At 37.2% G+C, this 27214-nt stretch overlaps 1 pseudogene; it reads right to left on the bottom strand.

Annotated features, from left to right (window-relative positions):
• Nucleotides 1–26975, bottom strand: part of LOC111092320 — a 31535-nt pseudogene extending 4560 nt beyond the window's left edge.
• Nucleotides 26976–27214: the final 239 nt, after the last annotated feature.

The following is a 27214-nucleotide window of genomic DNA, read 5'->3' as shown; positions in this document are numbered from 1 at the left end:
CCACATCTTCTTTGTCCATTAATCTTTTGATGGATATCTGAGCTCTTTCCATATTTTGGCTCCTGTAGACAGTGTTGCTATAAACATTGAAGTGCATATGACCCTTGGAATCACTATGTTTGTATCCTTTGGGTAAATACCAAGTAGTGTAACTGCTGGGTCATAGGGTAGTTCTACTTTTAATTTTTTGAGGAACCTCCATACTGTTTTCCAAAGTGGCTGCACCAGTTTGCATGAAATGCCCACTCCATGATAGATATAAGCCAATTATTGCTTTCTATCTTGCCAGCCATAATGATTAGGTTACAAGTAGGGACTAATTCTCTAGCTGGTCTCATTAAAGCAAAGCACCATGCCTCTGTGGGGGCCATAGGTGGATGGCCATGTGGAAGGAAAGTTTATTTCTTGCTAGTCTCAGACCTCACCTTGTTCATACTCAGAGCTTAGAACAAATATAGCCCAACTTGGGGAGGAGGCAAATGATATGAGATATGCAGGATGGTCAGATCCCTTGTGACAATATCTGAGCTCCTGAACAAAGCTGCTCATGAAGATGGCCCTCAGTTATTAAGATAATTTTCTATTATTGAGATCATTTTAATTGTTGTTGCAACTGATTTGTTTTGGGCTTTCAATACTTGAAAATATGTAATAAATATTTCGAGCAACTCACTCTGTCTGAATCAATGCTTCCTCTTCTGCTAAATAACAGGGGTGGGGCTAGCTGGATTAGATAGTAATTCGCATTCTATGATTCATAATCTAAGGTACTGGGTGCTATGGTTGAGTCCCTAGCACAGGACCAATAATGTTTGTATCTAATTGGGATTGTACACTCAGCATTTGTCTTAGTGTTTTAATCAGAATGACTCTCATTTCATAGTATTGCAATTTGGTCCAATGGCATAGACACTTTGCAGATACCTCTTTAGGACTCACAAATTAAGTCTGCTGGTATGGTTTCAGTCTTTGAAACATTATTTTAAAAAGTCCCAAGATTTAGCCCCTTCAAAAGTTGTCTCTTCCCCTAGTAGAGTCCATGTGGTTCGCTGTCCTCCATCAACAATGTCTCTGTTGCACTTGGGTTATTTTCTAGTTCCCCACTTTGTGGTTTCAAGCAGCAAATGCTCAAAACACTTTCTGATATTCTCAGCATTGTCATTTTGCTGTAGGTACCTGAAGAGTGATCTACTGGAGTCCTTTATTTTCCATAAAACTCAGTTTTTTTCAACTATTTGGCCTAATTCCAGAAAACTTGAGAACATGTTGGGAAAAATAAAGAATCACTTACTAATTTTTCACTCTAAATTGGAAATCAGAATTGGTCCAGATAGGTCCCACAGGTCATACTCGAACCTTGAATGTTACTTTATTTTTTGTGAAGTCAGGTTAAGACCCACCAAATCCTTGAAAACAGGATCATGAAAAAAAAAAAAAAAAAAAAAAAAGCCTCCTAGGGTCTTCACCATTTTAAGCAACAAATAGATTTCTGTGTTATCAGAGATTGGTCCAATAAAAGTATTTATGTTTGTTTGTAGAATACCTAAAAAATTACCCTGTGATTTCTCTCCAAGCATATTTTATTAAGATTATTTTCAATTTCATAATAGCACAATCTGTAATACACAGAGGAAAGTTTTCAGTTTTCTAGGGGAAAGATTAGATTTAGGGATTCTGAGATTCCATAACAGGGAAGCTTGGTCATCTTGATTCAAAAACGAAATCTAAGTCATAATGACACATTGATGAGTCCGTAAACAATGTTATAAAGTTGTAATGAAAGACTTCAAATTTTAAGCAGTGGTTTTGTAACTACATGAGGAAACACTAAAGCTCCATAACATATTATATACAAATCTGGTACTGATTCAATTCCACAAACAACACTGAGCTCTTAATACATATAAAGTACCATGCTAAGTATGATAGGGACAGGCAAACAGATGAAATCAAATCTTTTTTTAAAAAATATTTTATTTATTTATTCATGAGAGACCGGGGGGGGGGAGGGGGCAGAGACACAGGCAGAGGGAGAAGCAGGCCCCAAGCAGGGAGCCTGAAATGGAACTCGATCCAGGATCCCAGGATCTTGCCCTGAGCCAAAGGCAGACGCTCTACTGCTGAGCCACCCAGGTGTCCCGAAATCAAATCTTTATACTCCATAAATTGGTGCTGTCTTAGATAAAGCAAACATAGTTACATATGGAAGGGCTTTACAGTAGAATAGGTCTCACATGATAAAGGAAAGAGATGAGAAAATATTTCCTGGAGGAAATAAATTTTGAAGCAGGTTTTGTGAAGCTTGAAGTAATAATATTAAAAGTGATAATGATGACGATTGATGGTGATAAACAGAACAAAAGCAGAAACAGCACAAACAATAAGAAATGTTCACTAAGGCATTACAGATTCTATTAACAATCTTATAAAGATCATGTGATTTAAACCTCAGCTGCATTAAGAGAAGGTATCATCTCAGTTTAGGCACAACCCGCTGTGGCTTCAATGACATGTCTCTGGCCACACAGCTGTAGTAGAGGAGTCAGGATTCAAACCCAGGTTTATCTTACTGTGGATATCTTCTGCATGTCCCACACTCACCCTGTTATGTATTTAGGATCTCCAAAAGAGGGAACTCAGTCTGGCTCACTCTGTTCTAGGCTACTGCTCCAACATTCAAAACTGAGCTGCATTATACCAACAATGCTGATGAGATACTGGTGACCCAACAAGGACCAAGGTGTTATGAGGACTAACTGACTTGGTCACAGAGCCAGAGTGGTTCCAGGCCCCCTGAAGCCCATTGCAGGTAAGACATTTATTCTGTGCACAACTGGTAGCCTGTGCTCCTTGACCCTCTTCACTCCAAGCCAGGTGAATTAAGAGTCAACTAGTGATGAATGTCCCACCAAATGATGCTGAGTCCATTAGTTTCAATGCCTTAGGTTACAGGAAGGAAGCAGAAAAAAAGTTGCCATATTCTCTGAGGTGATACGACTCGTGTTAGAACATGAATTCCATTGAAACTGTGATGTCTTGAAGTTCTCCTCAGAGTTCTGATGTGTGAACAATAAAATCCTTAAAGAATAGATATTACAGATTGTGGCTGTAATTTAGGTATGTCTTTGGGGACATTTTATTTTAAGGAATATCCTTGCAATAATGTTGTTGCACCATAGAACCCTGATTGGAATTTTAAGAGAATAATCGACTTTTTAGCCTAAGGATTTTCATCAAAATAAAATCTAGAAGCTGTCATGAAGAATCACAGCATTTGATTTTGTTCTCTGAAGATACTAACGTTTGATGGATCCCCCATGGGGACTCACCTTGTTTATTGATTGCTGAAACTTGAAGGTCTTTTGGTATTTGGTGTTATTTTTATGTGATTCTATTTTTTTATCATTTAATTGTTTCAGCCTAGAATTTGCCTGTGGGCCTTTGAGTTGTGACAAAACAGCTGGTACATGACAAGTTGCCAGAGTTAACTTGCCTGTCACACTTCATTTCCAACTGTGACACCAATGATGAACACAACTCTAGTTTTAAATGGACCCATTTTTTTTAGCCTCAGAAAATTGTCTTCATGCTTTTGAGCTGTTAAGAGGCAAAGAACATATCCACACTAACCTATACCTAATTCGTCATCTTGTTAATGCTTGTCTTGTGTTGCTTTTCATGATTTACCAAAAGGTCATATAAATTAAAAATACAGGTCCGAGAAGCATATGAAGAATGAAACACAATTGTGAGTAACTGCATGGAAAATAAGGCAGATATTAAGGGTAAAAAGACGGACACCTCATCTAATAATTCCCAGGACAAGGAAAAATTGTAATAAATGGAGAAAAATATTTGTGCATTATAAAGTAGATAGTGTATAAGCTCTAAAAAAAGGTGACAAAATTTTAATGGCAATTTGTATTAACATACTCATTTTCTTATTTAAATCAAAGATTGTCACACATGACATCTTAAAAATAACCAAGTGCATGATATTCCTCACTTATCTTTAAAGATTAAAGTTCAAAATTTCCAATATTGGGCAGCCCAGGTGGGTCAGAGGTTTAGCGCCACCTTCAGCCCAGGGCGTGACCCTGGAGACCTGGGATCGAGTCCCACGTTGGGCTCCCTGCATGGAGCCTGCTTCTCCCTCTGCCTGTGTCTCTGCTTCTCTCTCTCTCTGTTTCTCATGAATAAATAAATAAGATATTATAAAAAAACCAAAATTTCCAATATTATACTTTTGTTTTCTGGGAATAAAACACCTAAATATATTCTTCTTTATTTTTAATATGAAGTAAAACTTGTATAAGAATGTGATGGAAAAATATGTATTTTATATAAAAAAAATACTCTCCTCACTACATAAGGCTAAAAAGATAGATTATATTTGAGCCAACATGGTAATGAAGTAAAATAAATTGAGTGATGTAGAAACAGAAAAAAGAGGAAAGGACAATAAGTAAATTACAAGAAAACAAAAGAAAAATTGAAAGAGATAAAAACATGATTAAACGTATCAGTGATTTTAAAATATTGTAACTCTTTTTCGCCACAGGTTTGCCGCCAGAACACAGGTATTGTGAAAACCATCACTAAACCTAAACCAAAATGGGAAAGGAAATGACTCACATCACCATCGTTGTCATTGGACACGTAGATTCGGGCAAGTTTACCACTACTGGCCATCTGATCTACAAATGTGGTGGGATTGACAAAAGAACTATCGAAAAATTTGAGAAGGAGGCTGCTGAGATGGGAAAAGGCTCCTTCAAGTATGCCTGGGTCTTGGATAAACCGAAAGCTGAACGTGAACGTGGTATCACCATTGATATCTCCCTGTGGAAATTCGAGACCAGCAAGTATTATGTGACCATCATTGATGCCCCAGGACACAGAGACTTTATCAAAAACATGATTACAGGCACATCTCAGGCTGACTGTGCTGTCCTGATTGTTGCTGCTGGTGTTGGTGAATTTGAAGCAGGTATCTCCAAGAAGCGTGCCCTTCTGGCTTACACACTGGGTGTAAAACAACTAATTGTTGGTGTTAACAAAATGGTTCCACTGAACCACCCTACAGCCAGAAGAGATACGAGGAAATCGTTAAGGAAGTCAGCACCTACATTAAGAAAATTGGCTACAACCCTGACACAGTAGCATTTGTGCCAATTTCTGGTTGGAATGGTGACAACATGCTGGAGCCAAGTGCTAACATGCCTTGGTTCAAGGGATGGAAAGTCACCCGTAAAGATGGGAATGCCAGTGGAACCACACTGCTTGAAGTCCTGGATTGCATTCTGCCACCAACTCGTCCAACTGATAAGCCCTTGCGTCAGCCTCTCCAAGACGTCTACAAAATTGGTGGTATTGGTACTGTCCCAGTGGGTCGAGTGGAGACTGGTGTTCTTAAGCCTGGCATGGTGGTCACCTTTGCTCCAGTCAATGTTACAACTGAAGTCAAGTCTGTTGAAATGCACCATGAAGCTTTGAGTGAGGCTCTTCCTGGGGACAATGTGGGCTTCAATGTCAAGAACGTATCTGTCAAAGATGTTCATCGTGGCAACGTGACTGGTGACAGCAAAAATGACCCACCAATGGAAGCAGCTGGCTTCACAGCTCAGGTGATTATCCTGAACCATCCAGGCCAAATCAGTGCTGGATATGCACCTGTGCTGGATTGTCACACAGTCACATTGCCTGCAAGTTTGCTGAGCTGAAGGAGAAGATAGATCATCGTTCTGGAAAGAAGCTGGAAGATGGTCCCAAGTTCTTGAAATCTGGGGATGCTGCCATTGTTGATATGGTTCCTGGCAAACCTATGTGTGTTGAGAGCTTCTCTGACTATCCTCCTCTGGGCCGTTTTGCTGTTCGTGACATGAGACAGACGGTTGCTGTCGGTGTCATCGAAGCAGTGGACAAGAAGGCAGCTGGATCTGGCAAAGTCACCAAGTCTGCCCAGAAAGCTCAGAAGGCTAAATGAATATTATCCCCAATACCTGCCACCCCAGTCTTAATCAGTGGTGGAAGAACGGTCTCAGAACTCTTTGTGTCAATTGGCCATTTAAGTTTAATAGTAAAAGACTGGTTAATGATAACAATGCATCGTAAAACCTTCAGAAGGAAAGAAGAATGTTTTGTGGACCATTTTTTTTTTTTGTGCGTGTGTGGCAGTTTTAAGTTACTAGTTTTTAAAATCAGTACTTTTTAATGGAAACAACTTGACCAAAAATCTGTCACAGAATTTTGAGACCCATTAAAACAAAAGTTTAATGAAAAAATAAATAAATAAAATATTGTAACTATTTGGCTCATACTTCATGTTAAAAGCTTAGAACACATAAATTCAATAATAAAGCAAACCCCTCATTGCTATTTATAAGGAATGTGGCTAACCTAAAGTGGTCCCCAAGTAAAAACAATAATAAAGTAAAGAAGACACAATAGGCACAGAAAGGAAAAAAATAAAAGAATCATGAGAGAAATTAGAGAAAATGTTCAATCATCAAAAGTGTTTGCTGATCCTCACAAAAAGCACATAGCCATGACCATTTATGTTATGATAATATAAAATCAAAATGAGAGGTTTATGTGATTTGTCCTAAATCACAGGGTGTGTAAATGACGGGACAAGAAATCAAACCACATTTCCTGTAGTTAAAACCTAGTGTTCTTTCCATGTAAATCAGGTTTTCAAAGCATGGCTAGTGAGGGCACCCAGAAATGAAAAACACGCCTTTCACATGAATGCATGGATGCACCACCTTTAGGCTTCATGTGTAATGGGTCCAGCAACCTGTTAAAATTTTCAGATATTGAAAAGACTATGGTGGGCTCCAGTGCAAAGTATGAAAAGTTGGCCTCAGGAGCCCTTTCACCTTTCTTCTCCTGAGTCTTCTGATGACCTCTCCAAAAGGCTTCCCCCCTCTCTTCCCATCACCAGGGTCTCTTGGCTGTCTCAGGGTGCCCCTTTTTGGCACCCTCACTGCATCCTCCCCTTTGCCCTCACTCCATGAAGAGCCTTTCTAACGCTTTGCTCTGCTCTAGCACGTCTAGTCCTGGAGGCACTGTTAGAGCTGCATTGACAGATGGTTCTGCACTGCTTTTGATCCTCTGCAGATTCAAGACTACTTATACTCATGAGAAGGTACAAAGGAAAACCTGAAAGCTGGGAAGAGAGAAAACAACATCCCTGGGGGAGCCCACAGAGGGACCTCACCTTTCCTAGCTCAGTATATTAGAAAACAAAAGAAAACAAAAATGAAGTGCCCCTCACTTCATCCTCCGAATGTTCCAATAGGTCATGCTTTCAGAATCCAAAATAGTAACTCCTACCATCCCAAACCCCTTAACTGTTTAAGTTTGCATTATTTATTTCTAACATTATATTATATATTTATTGTTTTGAATTGTGTATCTCCTATAGAATACACATTACGTAAGGGCAGGGATTGTGTCTGTTTTGTTCACTATGTCCCCAGCACATCAGCACAGAATAGAGGCTCAATACTTGGCAGGAAGAGAGGGAAGGAGAAGGGAAGGAGGGAGGAAGGAAGGAGGAGGGGGAGGGAAGGAAGAAAATGAAATGAAACAAAATGAAAGAATATAGTAATTCTTATTTTTACATGTTTCTCTAGAAAAAGAGAAAGTTTCATGCTTCCACATAAAATGATCCCTATATTCCTATAGTATTTTACCATGCTGGGTTTTTTTTTTTAATTTTTTTATAAGTAAATTCGTTTTACATTTGAATATCTTTCTGAATACTCACCTAAAAAGAAATCAAAACTAAATTAGTTCTTTAGTTGAGGTATAGCTACCCTTACTCAGCAATCAGTTTCTTTTTATGCATTTCATATTATGATGCCAAAGAACATTTCCAGAAGTAAATTAACTTGAAACACTATAATCACTGGTATTTTTCTGCCAGATGTAGAAGCAGGCACTAAGACATCCTTATACTCCAGGTAAGTTGTGTTCATGGCATATAAGTTTATATAAAAACACATTGCCTCTGTATATGGGATCAAGGAAGCATGACATTAGGCAGGTAGCCTCCAAGCTGGTTTTTTTAGCTATCTGTAAATGATGGTAAACTTGAATTTTTATGTAGAGAGAAGTTAAATTGTTGAGATTTTTATATCAGAAAGTCTTCCAGATAATACTAAATATATTTAGCTAGTTCTTTTATGAAGAGAATTCAGATACTTTAAGAAACGATCCAACTAGTTTTCTCAATATCTTTATTGAATACCTAATGTCAGTAAATAATAACTTATTTCTACTGGAGCACGCCTTCATTAACGGATGCTATTTACCTTGCCTATGTAGGCTAAATAATATATCATCTATTATGATCAGATAAAGTCCTCTCAATTCATGCATCTCTCCAAACTTGTTCTTTAAGTTAATACATAATGAAGAAAATAAAATGTTAGAAATCTCCGGGAGGGTAATCATATATAAATTCAGGGGAGATGGAAGAGAGCCTTGAGCTCCAGATCAGGAAGTCAGGCCCCTTACCGTGAGAACTTCAGCTTGTGAGACTCTGAGCAGAGATCACATCTAGGTTGTTCCTTGACTTGTGACCTACTGAAACACTGAGATTATAAATGGGTGCCTAGGGATGCCTGGGTGGCTCACTCACTGGTTGAGCATCTACCTTTGACTCAGATCATGATCCGAGGTCCTGGGATAAAGTCTGCCTCTCTCTGTATGTCTCATGAATAAATAAATAAATTTTTTTTAATAAATAAATAAATAAATAAATAAATAAATAAATACCTAAGCCACTAACTTGGTTGTATTTTGTTATGCAGTGACAAATAACTAATACAGATCATTAACCATATTATTTAAAATACATTGCATGTATAGGTTGAACCATGTGAAATTTTGGGTGTTTGACCATTTTTGACACTCAAAATAATGGCCATTTCATAGAGTCCAGTGAATCCTTATGTGGATTACTTGATTCTTTGTAGTTATAGGACTAAGACTCTCAGCAGCGAGGGGACATCGGGAGTTGCCTGCCACATGAACTACCCGTGAGAGGTCATGACCATATGACTACATGACCTCTCACGGGTAGTTCATGTGGCAGTTTTGTTTCTGTAGAACTAGCAGGACAATCTCTGACTTCTTCCATATTCAACCTCAAGATCCTCTTTTAAAGGAATTGCCTGATGAGGTCAGGCCTGCTTAAGATAATCTCCCTTTTGATAGACTAAAAGTAAACTAGCTAGAAATTTTAATTAAATCTGCAAAATCTCTTCACTTTTGCTGTTATGTACGTTAGAAGCAAGTTACAGGTCTACCCTCCAGGAGAGAGGACTAAGTAAGAGTGTATGTCATAATTTTTTTTGTATGTCTTAATTTTAAATTATTCTCACATACGAATTAGGGAATCTGTTAATAAGATGTGGCTAAGAATATCGCTTGTAATCTATTATCCAGAAGGTCAAAGTCTCTCTACTTCTCTGTTTCTGTCTTTGTATCTTTTTTTCATTGTCTAGATACTATTTATCTTAGTTTGTAAATTCCAAGCAGTAGATTTTCCCTTATACAATTTTGTTAATTGTAGATCATTCTCACTCTTTACCTATTCCTTTTTCACTATCATAAAGTCTGTATCAATTTTATCATTGAGATATGTTACTTTTGCCAGTATACCTTCCACTAAATACCTGGGGCTACTTATTTATGTCCAGAAATATTTTGTCTATTTACATAATTATTAGTTTTTACATTTTTGTTCAAATTGCCTTGGAATCCTGGACTTCTTAATTAATTTATTTATTCAAAAATAAATAAATGTAGTGTCAGATTGTGATAAGAATTATGGGAAACCAGTTCCCATGATGAGGGTTTCCAAGAGTGATAATGGCTGGAAGTTGCCTTGTAATTTTAGTGCATTCAAGAAGGGTCTAGCTAGGAAGAGCACATTTGAGCAACGATCTGCAGCAGGAGAGGGATTATATTAGTCTACTACACAGAGAGGGGAATTAAATTAGAATGAAAAATACAGTGCAAATTCCTTAAGTAAGAATTGGCCTGGAAACTTTGAGGGGCTGCAAGCAAGACCCAGAGTGTGGCTAGAGCAAGGGAGCTAAGGAAGATTCCTAGCACCTGAGAGGGGTGATGGAGGTGATGTGTGTTGAGACTGTGTACTGAACTCCTGATGAACTCTCTGATGGCGGGCAACAGCAATACCAGTTAATCCACATCATTTTCTTGTGAGTAGTGGTATCACTACTTGTCTAAATTTGTTCTACACCTGTTTCTTGAGGCTATGGTGATTTACTTCTGCTTTTGCAGTTTTATTTCAAGAACATATTATTTACTCCTCCTCCTCCCTCCACTCTCCTGCCCCCCTCCTCCTATTCTCTTTCATGTGTGTGTGTGGGGGGGTGCGTATGTTAAGATGACAGAAAGGGGACATATGTTTCCAGAGGACTTCTACATGCAAAACACTATACTAGATATTTTTCATGAATTAGAATAATTATTAGGTTATCACAATATTAGAGATGCACCACCCAAGAGTCAGAAAGGCACACGAGCAGCCTACAGATGCAGAGTAGAATTGCAAATTCAGATTCGTCTCACTTTGAAATCCGTGATGCTAAAATGTTTGAAGGAGGAATCACCGAATAAGGAAAGCTAACTTTATATGTATAGCTACACATTTCCATGAATGCATATTCATGCTATATATAAATACAAAGATACATGCATTCATAAAATGTCTGTAAGATAAGGTATAAACTAAAGACATTGTGAGATTAAAATGAGACTTGGTAGGAAAGTCAGATGAATCCCAAATAAGGAATAAGACAAATAATAAAAGCGATTAACTAGACAGCTAAACAAAAACTAGAAAAGATTATTTTTACAACATCAGCAGTCTGAAATAAAGGGAGCTCCAGCGATGTGGATGAGAGAGATTAAGAGAATGAGAGTGGAGGATTTCTCACAAGATTACCTCTGAGAGACAGAAGTGTAGTTTCCAGAATCAGCAGGGTAGTAGAGGTGCTCAAGGTGGGTGTGGAGGGAGGGCTGTGGGATGAAAAGGGAAAGAATACAGAGATCCTAAAATGCCACAAAACAAGTCACTGAAACTGGCTCCACACATGCTCCAGAGGATCTTGACCACTGGGTAAAACCATGGAAGTCTGCTTGAGCTGTGTTTACTGGAATATTCTGAACATTATGACCTTTCTAAGTGAATGTCAGGTGTCAGTGGCATTTCTTCCAGCTGAGGACCGCATCTGGATTTGATCATTACCATTCTGGGGCAGTGAGCACTACCTGGTGTTTGCTACTTATTACCCTTTCGTTGGGATTCCAAAATACCATGGGGGAAATTTTCTTCAGCTCTACATGTAGCACGTCAAGACGTAGGGATCTGTCTATTCATCTGTCTATTCACTAAGAATCTGACAAGAAGCTTTTCATAAAACCCAAATGGAAGGCCTACAGTATTGTGGTGGCAGGGAATGCATTCACAGAGTGTACTTTCCTGGTTTGTTTAAAGAAAATGAAACTGTCTGCCTCCAGGGAGCCTGAGATTGTGGTGGTGATTGTGGCTTCCGAGAACAATGATCAGGGCGCCACAGTTACCATGATGCAGGAATCAGCAAGCCTGAGAAGAAAGCACTACCTTTCTATGAGGGAAAGAAAAAAAGAAAAAAAAAACAAAAACCGATCCTGGCAATGAAGGTTGTTAACACTGGAACCAGATCTTAAATGATATGATATAAGCTGTTCCAGTGGAGGTCTTTATAAACAAAACAGAGTTTAATATACCCAGGAGACTAAAGGTGTGGCTCTGCATACGATAAACTATAAATTAGTTGACCATTGCAGGCTTTTTCCATGGCCAATTTATATTTAATTACTGATAACATAAAAACCCAAATTAATGGATATGATGAGCCACTTTTGCTCATTGCATTGATCTTGCTTATGGCTCCCAGTTGCCTAAAATTTACAGTTATATTTCCTCAGCCTGGACTCACATCCTAACTCATTTTTCCCAAGGCCTGGCTATACCTATTCACTCTATACTAACATTACTAGGGACCTACAATTCGGTCCTCATATTTGTATATTCATATGTTGAGTCTTGGTGGCATTAGCTATTCACTGACTACTTCACAGTATTTTTTTTAAGATTTATTTATTCAAAAGCGAGAGAAAGAGTGAGAGAGCAGGGGGGAGGGGCAGATGGAGAGGGAGAAGAGCAGATTCCTCACTGAGCGGGATGTGCCCTACGTGGGGCTGGATACCAGGACCCCGAGATCATGACCTGAGCCAAAACCAAGAGTCTGATCCTTAACCAACTGAGCCACCCAGGTGCCCCGCGACTTCACAATATCGTCTCATCTTCCATTCTCTTCTCTTTATACTTCAGGTCCCAAATTCCAGGTTACTTCCTTAAAATAATTTCTAATTCCCCACTGTTTGTAGGTTTGTATAACCCTTCTCATTTACATCATTTATTTTTATTGTGTATTGTAGATAGCCTCACACCACTCTTGATAATGAATTACACAAAGGCAAAGACTACATTTTGCTCCCCATCAATCATTCTATAATAGCCACAATGCATATACAAAAGCATATAACATCATAAGTATTTTGAAATTAGGAACTAATTATATATGTGCATTCAATACACTTTACTGCAAAATCTTTTCCAACCTACCTCTGCATGGTCCACGTCAGTTGGCTGGTGAGTCATGGATTCCACCATGTAAGTGTCCCTTGACTCTTAATTTTCTAATCTCATTGTCTAAGCCAAGACTCCCATAATTTTTACCTACATTTTTGAAAGAGTCTCCTAACTAGTTTCCATGGCTTCAGGGCATCGCCTTTTCAACATATCTCATACGAGGTAACCACAGGTATTTTTAGTGATTTAGGTATATCACGTTCTTGCTCAACAACAAACAGCAGCAGCAGCAGATGACAACCTTGATGTGCTCTCAGGAGATATTCACCCAAGATATGAAGAATGTTAGTGGTTGGGGACACAATGAACTGAAAGTGGAAACCAGTACTGCTGATAATCAGTGAGAATAAGGATGGGCCTCCTGATGACCAGACTGCAACATGCCCATGAGAGGACAAACATCGCTCAAACAGGACACAGACAAGACCGCAAACATGACTAAACATTCCCCTCCTCTGACCAGTAGTAGGGATTACTGCTTCTTTTCCATTACAACTCTAACCCAGCTTCCATCTTCCCACCTCAGGGATACCAAGTCACGAACTTGCCCCTGCTACTTACAGCATCCAGTTCAGAAGTGACTCTGGTTACCTTGATTCCTCCCTAAACTCACCAGGCACAAAGTCCAAGTCCCATAAAAAGTCCATCCTTAACTCCCTTCAGGGTCACCCCCAAGTTTACTGAGGCAGCACAGATAATAGATCTGCCCTCGTTGGGCTCTGGGAGTGCCCCTAGGGGACACACTAAGAACTTTGCAATTATAGATTATAACCCCCCTCCCCCATCCCAGGAACTTCTCTTTCCCAGAATGAAGATCACCGTCAATGATGAGAGGCAGATAATACTGATGAGAAAATGTTACTCATGGGTCTTGTTTGGAGGAAAAAGGGTTGTAGGTCAGTAAATCTACGGAAATAGTAAGCAAGGTGTTTAAGACACTGCTTCCTCTATCTAAAAATCACCTTCCTATCCTCTTAATAGATTCTCACACCAAAAATATACCTTCCTCCAAACACATCATGCACTTCCTTGTTATGTGTTACTGCTATGCCCATTCTTTAATTTACCAATTCCATTAGCCATTCTCTACGTGATAAATCTCTATGAGCTTAAAGCCCAGACCAACTGTCATTTCTTCTGGGAAACTGTCACCAGTTCCAACATTCAGAATTAATCACCTCTTCTAGGCTCCCATAAGTCTTGAACTTGTATTAAACTTGATTGCGTACATATTCATCTCCCTCTCTGTATCATGAGCTCTTTGGGTTTTATGAGTCTATTTTTTTTTCATGCCCAACCCAGTTTCTTGAAAGCAGAGCAGCTCAGAACACATATAATTGATTCGTTTTAGAGGTGCTGACCCATGTAAACAAATTCTCAAGAAACTTCTTAATAATCCAGGATCCTAAGTTAACATTACAACCTAGCAGTCACATCTGGTTTAAAAACCAGGGGTGGTAACTTCTCAAGCCATTTTTAAAGGGCAAGTTTCCTGAGGAGGCCAAATTATAGATCCAAATATTACCACTGAGCACCAAATTACAAAGGAGATGGAATTTTCTAGAATGGTTCCAAGAAGTTGTGTGGTATTCTAATGCACAGTAGTCTCCCATTCAGGAATATTGCTACAGAAATAACTGCTATAGTCAGCAAGAACCAGAGTATCTGTTTTCTTAAGAAAATTAGTTATAATGTTTTTACTTTTTGGTCCCCCACCACTTTTAAAGTCTGAATACATTAGGTTGTTGAACAACACAGATCTTCCCCTTTTTTTCATCAAAAACTGTCAAATATCATCAATCCTATGTGGTCCAAAAAAAAAAAAAAAGTTGTATCTCCTACCTCCAAACTGTGCTGTGATGGGTGAATGGATTTGGTTGTACCTTCCTTTAGTTTCATTCTACTCTGTATGACATGCTGCCATCATGAAGATTGGACTTGGTTGTCCATCTCGTTAACAACAGATATACACATCACTGCTTAAGGAGAATTCTTCCTGCAAATGGCAAATCCTAACCATTGGCTATTTATTTCTACTGGTTTCAAACTGCGAGCAATGTTTTCTTGGCCTTGGCCTTGGCCTTCACTGCATTACAACTAAAACCCCAAGACTGACGAAAGTACAGTCATCCTTAGAGATTTATCGTACAGCTTCTGATCTATGGATATATCATTAAAGCTTAGAAGTGGGATCCAACTATGGTGCACGATGCACTTTGTTGCTGTGAATCTCTCTCAATCACTGCAAGCATAAAATAGTCTTTTTCTAAAATATCACATCAGGGTTTTTCTGATTAACAATCATTTCACAAGTATGGTGATCTCACAGCATGAAAACTGAGAACAGAGTTGAAGGCAGTTCTCATGGTACTAATTGAACATGGCTGATATCATCAATATTTTAAAAATCTTTTTTTCTAATAATATTTTTAACATTAAAGAGTAAAATTTAACTGTTGTAGGTTTTATTTCCAAATTTTACCACCTGGGAAATACTACTACCTTGGAAATCAATTACCATCTAAGGAAATTGATTACAGTTTGGTATCCTAACACTTATTGATTTTTTTTCCTCCTAGAAATATTTGGCTCAGGCATTTCACTTTATTTTTCCATTAGTTATAGCCACAAGTTGAAGGTGACAACATAGTTTGCATAAGCAAGTGAGCTGGTTAAATGACCAGGGAGCTCTAAGTCACATGTTGATGGAAAAAATAAGAATATATAATTCAATGATAGAAGGGATGATTCTTAATTAGTGTGCTACCTACAAGACACATAAGTATTTTTTTAGCCTCAAACATTTAAGGTTTTTGGAAGAGAATGCTAGCTCTTTTAAATACAATTTTTGAAGAATAGTTTTAGATTTATTTAAAACTTGCAAAGAGAGTACAGGGTTCCCACATACTTCACACCCAGTTTTCTCTATTACTAATACATTACATTAGTATTAGACATTGGTCATAAATTATGAATCAATATTGATGCATTGCGGGATCCCTGGGTAGCGCAGCGGTTTAGCGCCTGCCTTTGGCCCAGGGCGCGATCCTGGGGACCTGGGATCGAATCCCACGTCAGGCTCCCGGTGCATGGAGCCTGCTTCTCTCTCTGCCTCTCTCTCTCTCTCTCTCTCTCTCTCTCTCTCTGTGTGACTATCATAGGTAAATAAAAATTAAAAAAAAATATTGATGCATTGCTATTCACTATAGTTTATTCAGATTTCCCTAGTACTTTACTTGATGTCTTCTTCTGTTCATCCAGATATCACATTACATTTGCTCATTGTGATCATGCCTCCTTAGGCTTTCCTTCACTGTGACAGTTTCTAGGACTTTACTTGTTTTTTTTTTTTTTTTTTTAGATTTAACTTACTTTAATTTAAAAAATTTTCAACTTTGAGTATGGTCAGCACACGATGCTATATTAGTGTCAGGGGCACAAATAGTGATTCAACTTCTGTATACATCATGCTATGCTATGTAGCTACCATCTGTCATCATGCAAAGCTAGAATTTTCCTTACTTTTGATGACCTTGACAGTTTTGAGAAATACTGGTGGGATATTTTGTAGAATGTCCCTCGATTGGGATTTGTCTGTTGTGGTTCTGATGATTAGGCTGCTGTATGTGGGGAATAAGACCACAAAAATACGTGCCATTCACATCATGACATATCAAGGGTATGTACTATTAACTCAACTTATCCTTGTTGAGTTAACCTTGATCTCCTGACTGAAGTATAGTTTGTCATATCTCTCATATTAAAGTTACTCTTTTATCTCTTTCTATATTGCACTCTTTAGAAAAAAGTCACTATGTGAAGCCTACACTTAAAAGGGTAGGAAGTAGGTGAGGGGGTCTCCTTGAGTGCAGAGTATCCACATACATTACTTAGAATTCTCCTGCATAGGAGATTTACTTTCTCTCATTTATTTATTTTTCCCATATAATTAAATAATTGGTCTAGACTCATGGCTATTTACTTTTGCATTGTCTGTAATCCAGCACTGATTTATTCATTTTCTTGCTAAAATTGTTCCAGCCTTGGCCATTGGAAGCTCTTTCCACTAGCTCCTATGTCCCTTTGACATATCCCCATTCAGTTATTTTTTAAGCAGTTCATTTTTTGGCACGTCATTTTTAGGACCCAGCTCATCTCATAGATTCTCTGACTTAGCCCTAGAATCAGCCATTTCTCAAATTCCCCAGTTTTTTTTGTTGTTGTTGAGAAAGGTGTTGGAAACAAAGATGTGGGCACCATGTATGTTCATTGTTCTTGGGATATAGTTGTTGTTAGGCCCTTTTAGCTGGAAGAGCCAGGAAATATAAGCACTTATACTATCTTATGTACTTTGCAAATCTGTAAGTATTTCTGTATGTATTTATCTGTATTTCTATTAAGCTAAATATATTTATACTGATATCTCTAACTCTAACTCATTAACACATGGCTCATTTTAGCTTCCTTCCCTTGTTCATCTGTAACTTCCACTCTAGCATGAGAAAATTGACTCCCACCATTCAACTTCCATTTAGTTAATGGTTTACTTCCAGAATAAATGTATAATGTTTCAAAAATGCTAACTGATATCTCCATGGGAAACAACTTTACCAAATTAAGTTCCTTGCTTATACACATTTTCTTTAGTTTTTGTTTTAGTCTCCATTCATTTTCAAAGCTACTTACTATCTTTTCCCCTAACCTCTTCTGAGAAGTTATTTGATACATTTGTAACATAATTCCATATTTTTGTCACAGTAACTTTCATCCTGGAATTTCCTGACATGCTAAGTGGCATTTTAAATATTATATATTAAGGTTCATTTTTTTTTTTTTGCTGCACAAATGCCTAGTTTCATGTGCCCAGTGGAATGTTACCCTACAAAATAGTTTCACTACCTTAAAAAGTCTCCTATATTCAACTATCCCTCTTCCCTAGAGCCCTGGCAACCTCTGATATGTTTATTGTTTCTATACTTTCATCTCTCCCAGAATGTCACATAAATGAAATCATATAGTATACAGTATACATTACATCCTGTAAAGCTATATTATATATAGTGTGTATTTTAAGTCCTTTCTTTCTGATTTCTTTAGTTTAGCAACATGCTTTTAGGATTCATCCATGTTTTTGAATAGCTTGGTAGCTCATTTATTTTTTATTACTAAAATGTATTCTATTACATGGATATATCCCAGTTTGTTTATTCATTTACTTACTGAAAACCATTTTGGTTTTGGTTTGGTTTTCTGAAAACCATTTTGAGTAAAACTGCTATAAACATTTGTGTATAGGATTTTGTTTGAGCATAAGTTTTCAGACCATTAAGTAGAAACTTAAGAGGATAATTTCTGGATCATAATTATGTTTCATCATGTAAGAAACTGCCAAACTCTTTTCCAAAGTGACTGTCCCATTTTTGCATTTTACCAGAAATGGGAGTTGCACCAGGAATGAGAGTTCTTTTTGTTCTACATCTTTGCCAGGAATTATTATTGTCAAGTTTGTGATTTAAGCCATTCCAATAGGTACATTATGGCATTTCATTGTTCTGCTGATGTGATTTTCTCTAATGACAAATGATATTGAACATTTTTTTCACATGATTGGTATCTGTATATCATCTTTGGTGAAGTATCTGTTCAGATATCTTACTCACATATTAAACTGGATTGTGTGTTTTCTTATTGTTGGGTTTAAGAGATCTTTATATATTTCAGTTACTGTTCCAGGTCTACATTTTGTTAATATTTTCTCCTAGGCTGTGACTTATCTTCTGATTCTCAAAACAGTGTCTTACGTGGATGTGAATGTTTAAATCTAATAAAGTCTCAATTATCAATTCCTTATTTAATGATTAGTGATTTTTTGTATCTAACAACTCACTGCCATATCCAAAGTCATCAGATTTTTATCTTAAGTTTTTTCTAAACCATTTAGTTTTTAAATTTACATATGTGATCCAGTTAATTTTTGCAGAATGTGCAAAAGCCATGTCGAAGTTCTTCTTCTTCTTTCCTCCTTTTTCTTTTCTTTTCTTTTCTTTTTTCTTGTTTTGGTGTGTTTTTCTTGTGTCTGTCTGTGTGCTGTGTGTGTTATGTGGAGGGGATGTGAGCGTCGTGTTCATGATAGCGGTATGCTGTCATGCGTCTTCTTAGGCGTGCGGTGCAGTATTCTTCTTCTTCGTCTTCTTGATTCTTATTCTAGTATTCTTCTTCTTTGATTCTTTTTCTTCTTTCTTCTTCTTTTCTTCCTCCTCTTCCTCTTCCTCTTCTTCTTCCTCTTCTTCTTTTTTGCATGTGGACCTCCAGTAGTTCCACCACTATTTGAAAATAACTATCCTTTCTCTATTGAATTGCCTTTGCTGCCTCTGTCAAAAATCATTTGAATACATTTGCTTGGGTCTATTTGTTGGATTCCATCAATTAAGTGTGTATTGATTCAACAGTACCACTCTGTCTTGATTATTGTAGTTTTATAGTATGTCTTGAAATTGAGTACTTTAAGTCCTTCAACTTTGTTCTTTTCCAGCATTGTGCTTGCTATCTCAGGTTCTTTGCCTTTCCATATACATTTCAGAATTAGTTTGTTTATACCTACAAAATAGGTTGCAGGGATTTTGTTTGAGGCTTCACTCATTCTATGAATCAAGATGGGAAGAGTTGACATTTTACCAATACTAAGACTTACAATCCATGAACATGGAATATTTCTCCATTTATAGAGATCATCTATGATCACTTCATCAGTGTTTTTAGTTTTATCCAAGCATGCCATCTATAAATTTCGATATATTTATACTTAAGTATTTCAATTTTGGCATTATTCTAAATGTTTTTTTTTATTTCAAATTTCATTTGTTGAACACCTGTGTACAGGGAAGTAATGGACTTTTATATAGTGTCCTTTATCCTGCAACTTTGTTATACTCATTAATTCAAGGACTATTTACATGAATTCATTGGAGTTTTCTTTTTTCTTTTTTTTTTAAGATTTTATTTATTTATTCATGATAGTCATACAGAGAGAGACAGAGAGGCAGAAACACAGGCAGAGGGAGGAGCAGGCTCCATGCAGGAAGCCCGACGTGGGATTCGATCCCGGGTCTCCAGGATCGCGCCCCGGGCCAAAGGCAGGCGCCAAACCGCTGCGCCACCCAGGGATCCCTCATTGGAGTTTTCTACATACACAATTTTTTTCCTTGGTGAATAAAAGTAGTTTTATTTCTGCACTTCAAACTTGTTGTTTTCCTTTCAAATCAATATTGATTTTCAGCCCATGGATTTCAGTATGATATTGAATAGAGTATTTCCTCAACTGGATAGAAACATCTCCAAAACCTACAGGTTATGTCATAATTTCCAATTACTGAATACTCTCCTCATAAAATCAGCAACAAAGCATATATATGCTCTCACCACTGCCATTCACTATTGTACCAGCAGCTCTGGCCAGCAAATTAAAAGGCCAAGACAACAACAACAACAACAACAACAAAGCACAGCATGCAAAGCATGTGGGTAGGAAACTAATTAATTAATTCTATGTAGCAGATCATTTGATAGCTTATGTAGACTATCCTAAGGAATTTACAAAATTTTCCAGTATTAAGTGAGTTCAGAAAGTTCACAAGAAACAATATAGACTGAAAAAAATCAACTACATTTCTATATCATAGCAACAAATATACAAAAACCCAAATTAAAAACATACTACACTTACAATAGTTCAAAAACTAAAATGCTTAGGTGTAAATCTAATAAAATACGTACAGGACTTTTATGCTGCTGACAACAAAATACTGATGGATAAAGAACAAATAAAATCCAAATAAATGAGAAACATTTCATTTTCATGGTTTGAAAGTCTGAGCATAGCCAGTTCTACCCCAATTGATATGCACGTTTGATGCACTGCCGATCAAATCTCCATAAGATTTTTTGCAAATATAAATGAGATTATTCTGAAGTTGTATGGAAAGGCAAAGTAACTAAAACAGCTAAAGTAATTCTGAAGAAAAAGAATAAAGAGGGAGAAATTATTCTGCTTGAATTCAAGATTTATTATAGAGCTATAATTACCTAAACTATGTGCCATTTGTAGAGGGATAGACATATAGACCAATAGAACAGAAGAGAGAATCCAGAAATAGATTCATACAAATATGTTCAATAAATTTTTCACAATGGATCAAGGGCAATTCATCAGAGGAAATGCATAGCCTTTCCAATAAGTGGTGCTGGAAAAACTGAGCTTCTATAAACAAACAAAAAAGTGGACCTCACATCTTATATAAAGCCTAACTTCACAGTTCATACAAAATTAACCTAAAATGTATTATGGATTTAAATGTAAAATATAAAACTATAAAACTTTAAGAAGATAACATAAAAGGGAATTTTCAGGCCTTAACGCATGATGAAAGGTTCTTAGACATGCCATCAAACTCAATCCATAAAAGAAATAAATATCAATTAATTAGACTTCATCATAATTGTGAGAAATCCTGTTATGTGAATTAAAAGATGAACTGGGAAGAAAATAGTTGTTAACCACATAGCTGGCAAAGGACTCATATCTAAAATATATAAAGAACTCCCCATATCCAACAGTTAGAAAGAAAACAACAAAAACCATTCAATTAGAAAACAGAGGGCAGCCCTGGTGGCCCAGCGGTTTAGTGCCGCCTTCAGCCCGGGGTGTGATCCTGGAGACCTGGGATCGAGTCCCATGTCAGGTTCCCTGCATGGAGCCTGCTACTCCCTCTGCCTGTGTCTCTGCCTCTCTCTCTCTCTCTCTCTCTCTGTGTGTGTGTCTGTCATGAATAAATAAATAAAAAAATTTTTTAAAGGAAACAGATAATTAACAAAATAACAAATAATTATATTAACATATGTTTAACATCACTAATCATTAGGGAAAAGAGATATTTACCACATACCTATTAAAACAGAATGTATATATTTTGGTGACAATACACAATTTTCACCAGACAAATACTGATGACAATACAGAAAAACTGGGTCTATATTTATTCATTGCTGTTAAGAATGAAAATACAATTACAATAAACTCAGTGGTTGCTTTCCTGGACTTTTATCTAAAAAATCAGAAGTTTGTGCCTATAAAAAAGCCTGTATTCTTTTTTTCAAAAATGACCTTTTTTTTTTTTTTTTTTTTTTTTTGGTAACAACCAAAACTAGTAATGACTCAATGACTCTCAGTAGGCAAATGATTAGACTGTGGTGCATCCATATCATGGACTATTACTTAGCAAGAAAAAATAAATGAGCTAGCTATTGATACACACTACAATGTGGATGGATCTCAGGGACATTATGCTCAGTGAAAAAGGCCAATCTCAACGGGTCATATTATCTATGATTTTATTTCCATAATACCCTCGAAATTTCCATAAAGACTATGGAGATGCAAAGCATATCAGTGTTTGCTAGGGGTTAGGAATAAACAGAGGTGGAAGAATGTGTGTAACTATTAAGGGGTAATGTAAGGAAGGTGTCTGTGGTGATGGAATAATCCCATGTGTTAGTTAAGATGATTGCAGTCAATATATACATTTGATAAAATGATGCAGAACTATGCACACATATCAATGCCAATAATCTTATTTTTGATCTTGCACTATAATTATTTAAGATTCATTGGATATGGAGAGAATGGTCGAGGAGTACGTGGGATCGCTCTATACTACCTTCACAACTTTTGTATGTAATAATTTTAAAATGAAAGGTTAAGTAGTTTTAAAATATTTTCATGACATAAACTTTATAAAAGTATTAATTCATTAATTCAACAATATTAAATGTCTCATCTTCCAGTACTATTTTAAGTGATAGAAATTCACCAGTGAATAAAGCAAAGTTTCCATTCCCATGGGACTTCCATTGTAGTTGGGCAGGTACATAAAATAAGAAATTCAATCTGCACATGATATGTCAGGTGGTGACAACAGGGCAAAGGACGATGAATGATGAGGAATGGGAGTGGAGCTTCTATCCATTGCAATCAGGGAAAGCCTCTGATGCAGTGCCAGGACCTGAAGTAAGCAAGGGCATGAGTCAGGAGCCTCTCTGGAGACAGTGTTCTAGGCAGAAAGGACATCAAAACCCTGAAATAAGAGAGAGATTGTCACTTTCAGAGAAAAGCAAGGAGCATATATGACTGGGCTATGAGCAGGAAGAGATTGGGAGAAACAGGAATCAGAGTAATGAGTAGCCAGATTGTGTATAGCTGGTAAGAACTTTGGATTTTACACTAACCTGGTAACCCCTTGAAAGATTTTGAGAAAAGTGCAATAAAGATTAAGATGAAAGAAATTAAGACAATCAAAATTTAACATTAAAGAGTATTACAATGGTTTTATTTATTAGATTGTAGAAAGGCTTGGAAGAATGGCATAACCCAAGAAAAAACCTGCCACTCACAAATATAACCCTTTTTTTTGTGATGAAAATGCAGAAATAATATATTTTAGACATTTCAAAACACCAGTATTATTAAAGTTGTTTATCTCTTGTCAAATGTCAAGATATATCTACATTTAAGATATTTGGTAGAAAGTTCCTTCACAAAGATATTATGGTGCATAAATAGTTCCAATCTCTACAGATTCATCTACTCACATAAGAACATGCTCCATGAATATAATATCTATCCCTCTTGCACTTTAATTATTTTATTTATTCATTCATTATGTATATATGGGACACATTTTATTCTGTAAAAATTTATATTTGATAAATACAGATGAATAAGATGAAATTTCAGAGGGTACCTGTTTGGCTCAGTCGGTTAAGTGTCTGCCTTCGGCTCAGGTCATGATCTCAGGGCCCTGGGATCAAGCCCCGCATCAGGTTCCCTGTTCAACAGGGAACCTGCTTCTGCCTTTGCCCTTTGCTGTTACCCCCTGCTCCTGCTCTTTCTCTCTCTCAAATATATAAATAAAATATTTTTTAAAAAAACATAAGATTTCAGTCCTCTATCACTTCACTATGTTGTATAGGTAACTGATATATAAAGTATCACAATGCAAGCATGTGGGAGAAAACTCTATAACAGAAATAGCTGTAAGTTATGGCAAAAGAAAAAAATATCCTTCATGAGTTCAGATATGGCACTTGATAGATGCTGAAGGTTAAGTAGGTATGTTCCCAGGAGCTAAAGGAGAATATTCTAGGTGCACACCTAAATAACTCAGTACCCAGGCAAAAAAGTGTGAAATATGATCAGTGGTTATAGGATTGGATTCTTAATTTGTATGGTACTTAGTTATGCAAATAAGAGCTCTGAACTATAGCTCCAGGTTACACCTTTCATGGGCATTTTAACCTCAATATGTCCATATTCTTGGAACTAAAGGTGACTGAGTATGGCTTGGTGTCAGGACATTGAAAAAGAATTTCCAAATAAGGCTTCAGAGATGGACAGAAAATTGAACATTGCATCATAAAAAGCAAGGACTTCATTTTTTAAGAGAAGGGGAATCGAGATAATTTTAGTAGAAATTATCATGATCATATTTACCTCAGAAGCTCTGTTCTAGGAGCAGAATAGAATACCGTTTGGAGAGACATGAAGCCTAACACCAACAAAACCACTTTGCAATCTATTTCAATACTCTTGTCTGGAAATGGTCACTTCTGGAGCCAAAGGATTATTTAGAGAAGGAAGGGGTACTTGGGTAATGAATAAAGAACACAACTTGATAGGAATTGAGAGGAGAGAAGTAGAAGATTCAGAACTGCATAGATATAGCAGGAGGGTGAGGGGATAGAAGCATCTAGGCAGCTGCAAGGGTGTGAGTAAAGATAGTAGAGATGATGTTATCACTGACGAAGGCAAGAAAAGAAAATTGGGGGTGGGGGAGGCAGTGATTGTGGGAAAAGCCCAGTGCAAACTTAGTTTGAGCACATCAAGTATGAAGTACACATATGTGAGATTGGGACTAGAAATACAGAAATTAAAAAGATCACCTTTGTGTAACAAAATAAATATTAGCAGGTGCCAACACCACTTTTTTCAACAACTGGCAATCTTTAGGATCCTGGGTTAGGTTACGGTTGTAACAGAGTTCAATCTGGCAAAGTTAGTTCTTTTTTTTTTTTCTGTTTTGCCAAATGGGACCTCATGGGGGTACACCCTAGAAATAGCCTTTGGTATTGCCTAGAAAAGAAAAAAGGAGAAGGAAAAAGAAAAGAAGGACAGGAAAAGGGAGGAGAGGGAGGAGAAGGACGAGGTGGAAGAGGAAGAAAGAAGTAGCAACAGCAGTTTACATATAAAGAAATTCTTTATCCATCACAACACTTTGTGGTGCCTTCCCAGTATCAGCCCACATCCCTGGGGAAAAGGAGTTTTGTCCGTTATTTGTCTTTTGAGATATCTTCCTATCATAATTAGATATTGACATCTAGGTGGAGGGTTCCAATCCCTCCTTTTCTCAATAGAGCAGCTGATAACTATGCTGTATCAGAATGATCCTCTATACCAGTGACAGGAACAATGGAATGTGCAAAGCAAAAGTAGCACATATTGTCACTGGTTAGGCCTGTGGAGATTATATGGAAACATCATATGGGGTAGAGCCTGTAGCATTGTTAAATTACGGATTAGCTCTGATCTCATTCTTGAGCTGATATCAAGTCCAGAACAGGTTCCCCAGTTCTAATTACAGACTCCCAATTAATTACAGTTACTCAATTCTTTAATAAATGAACAAACTAATGAATTTCATTTGATTTTAACAATGGAAATGATCTCTAGGTGAGGTTTGATCTATATATCAGAAAGAAGTATGTGTATGTGCTGACAATATGGCTTAAATATGACAATGAGATGAGTGATGATGGCAAGGAGTTAATGGTAATGATCTATCCCAATGGTGAAAACTTAAAGGTTATCATCAGTGACAACACTGAGACTTGCTTCACAAACATGTCATCAGTGCCCTCAGAAGAACATGGTAATATGCTAGGACTTCTCAATGTCATATGGTAAGCAATATACATGTTCCAGCGTAGAAACATTGTCCAAGGTCATTTAGAAATAGTAAGAGCAACAACAATAATAAAAAACAAACATGGACCTGAGAATCTATATTAATTTAAAAATTAGAATACAAGGCCCAAAGATTTTAAACTAACAAAAATCTTAGATTCTGTCCCCCAAGACCTTGTAAAAATGTACCTTTCCTGCCTTCCCTGGCTCAGACTGTTTCTATTCTGAACAAGATTGAGCAAAATTGCCTTGTGAAGTGTAAGGATCTGAAAGCCCAATGAAATTCAGAATGAATTTTGTCACTAGAAAAAGTTAAATTCATTAGATAGATGGCAGACAGAGAGCAAGTGATGGCCAACAAGTCATCGGCTATACGCACTTCTTTTCATTGGTAATTGGGTCACTGGAGCTGATTAAAGAATCACTTAGAACAACAGCCAGATGTTATACTAATTGGACATACATTTAAAAATCATGCTATATTATCTTTAATTAAATACAAAGACCTTTCCAATCATTTCACTCACTCTTGACTCTCTCTTCAATAATGGTGAAGTGGATATTCTTTTCCTTGAGGAAGAGAAATCCATGATTTGTTACATTCATTCACCACTAATAAAAACGTTGGAGAGCATTAGCATCTTTCACATGAAACACATCCAGAGAATCAGAATGTCTCTCTGTTGGTGGTCATACCAGCTCTTCCCAGGTTAGCACCCTCCAGTCACCATACACAGGTTCTCAATGTCAAGTTGGATGAAACTGGTCATTTTGCCAGTCTCAAAATCAATCCGAATAGTGAATCAGTCGACAGATGAGGGATCCCTTTTGTGCCCACAAAGAACTTTCTCACCTTTCATGACTTGCACTTAACCTTCTCAGGTGTAATATGATGAACAACAAAGTAGCACTTGGTGTCATAAATCAGATGGAAATCTTCTACAGTCTTGTCAATCCTGATGGCATCCATAAAACTGGCAGGGTAGGTTACATCAGGTCAGACCTTGCCATCAGTCGTCATGAACTGTTGCATGCAGATCTTTTTTCTTCATCTGTCAGGGCATACTCAAGTCTGTTTCTTAGGAGAATGATGAGGAGGAGACATTCTCTCAACTTAGGGGGACTGGCAGATGGATGAAGAGCAAACATGGTCATTTCATCTAACATCTAGTGCTTTGTTGTTGCTACACACTTCAGATGTTTCTGCGGTCCACAAGCCATGGCTATGGTAGGCATGGAAAAAAGCCACATTTGATTGTTTTTTGATAAAAAGGACAATTTTAGCTCTCTTACGCTTTATTCCCTGGGTGACCAAATAGACTTAATATTCTTTTTTTTTTCTAAGATTTTATTTATTTATTCATGAGAGACAGAGAGAGAGATGCAGAGACACAGGCAGAGGACAAGCAGGCTCCATGCAGGGGGCCCAATGTGGGACCCGATCCCAGGACTCCAGGATC

Source organism: Canis lupus, chromosome 25 (genome assembly GCF_011100685.1).
Source record: "Canis lupus familiaris isolate Mischka breed German Shepherd chromosome 25, alternate assembly UU_Cfam_GSD_1.0, whole genome shotgun sequence".
NCBI lineage: Eukaryota > Metazoa > Chordata > Mammalia > Carnivora > Canidae > Canis > Canis lupus.
This window is presented reverse-complemented; position numbering and strand designations above follow the sequence as displayed.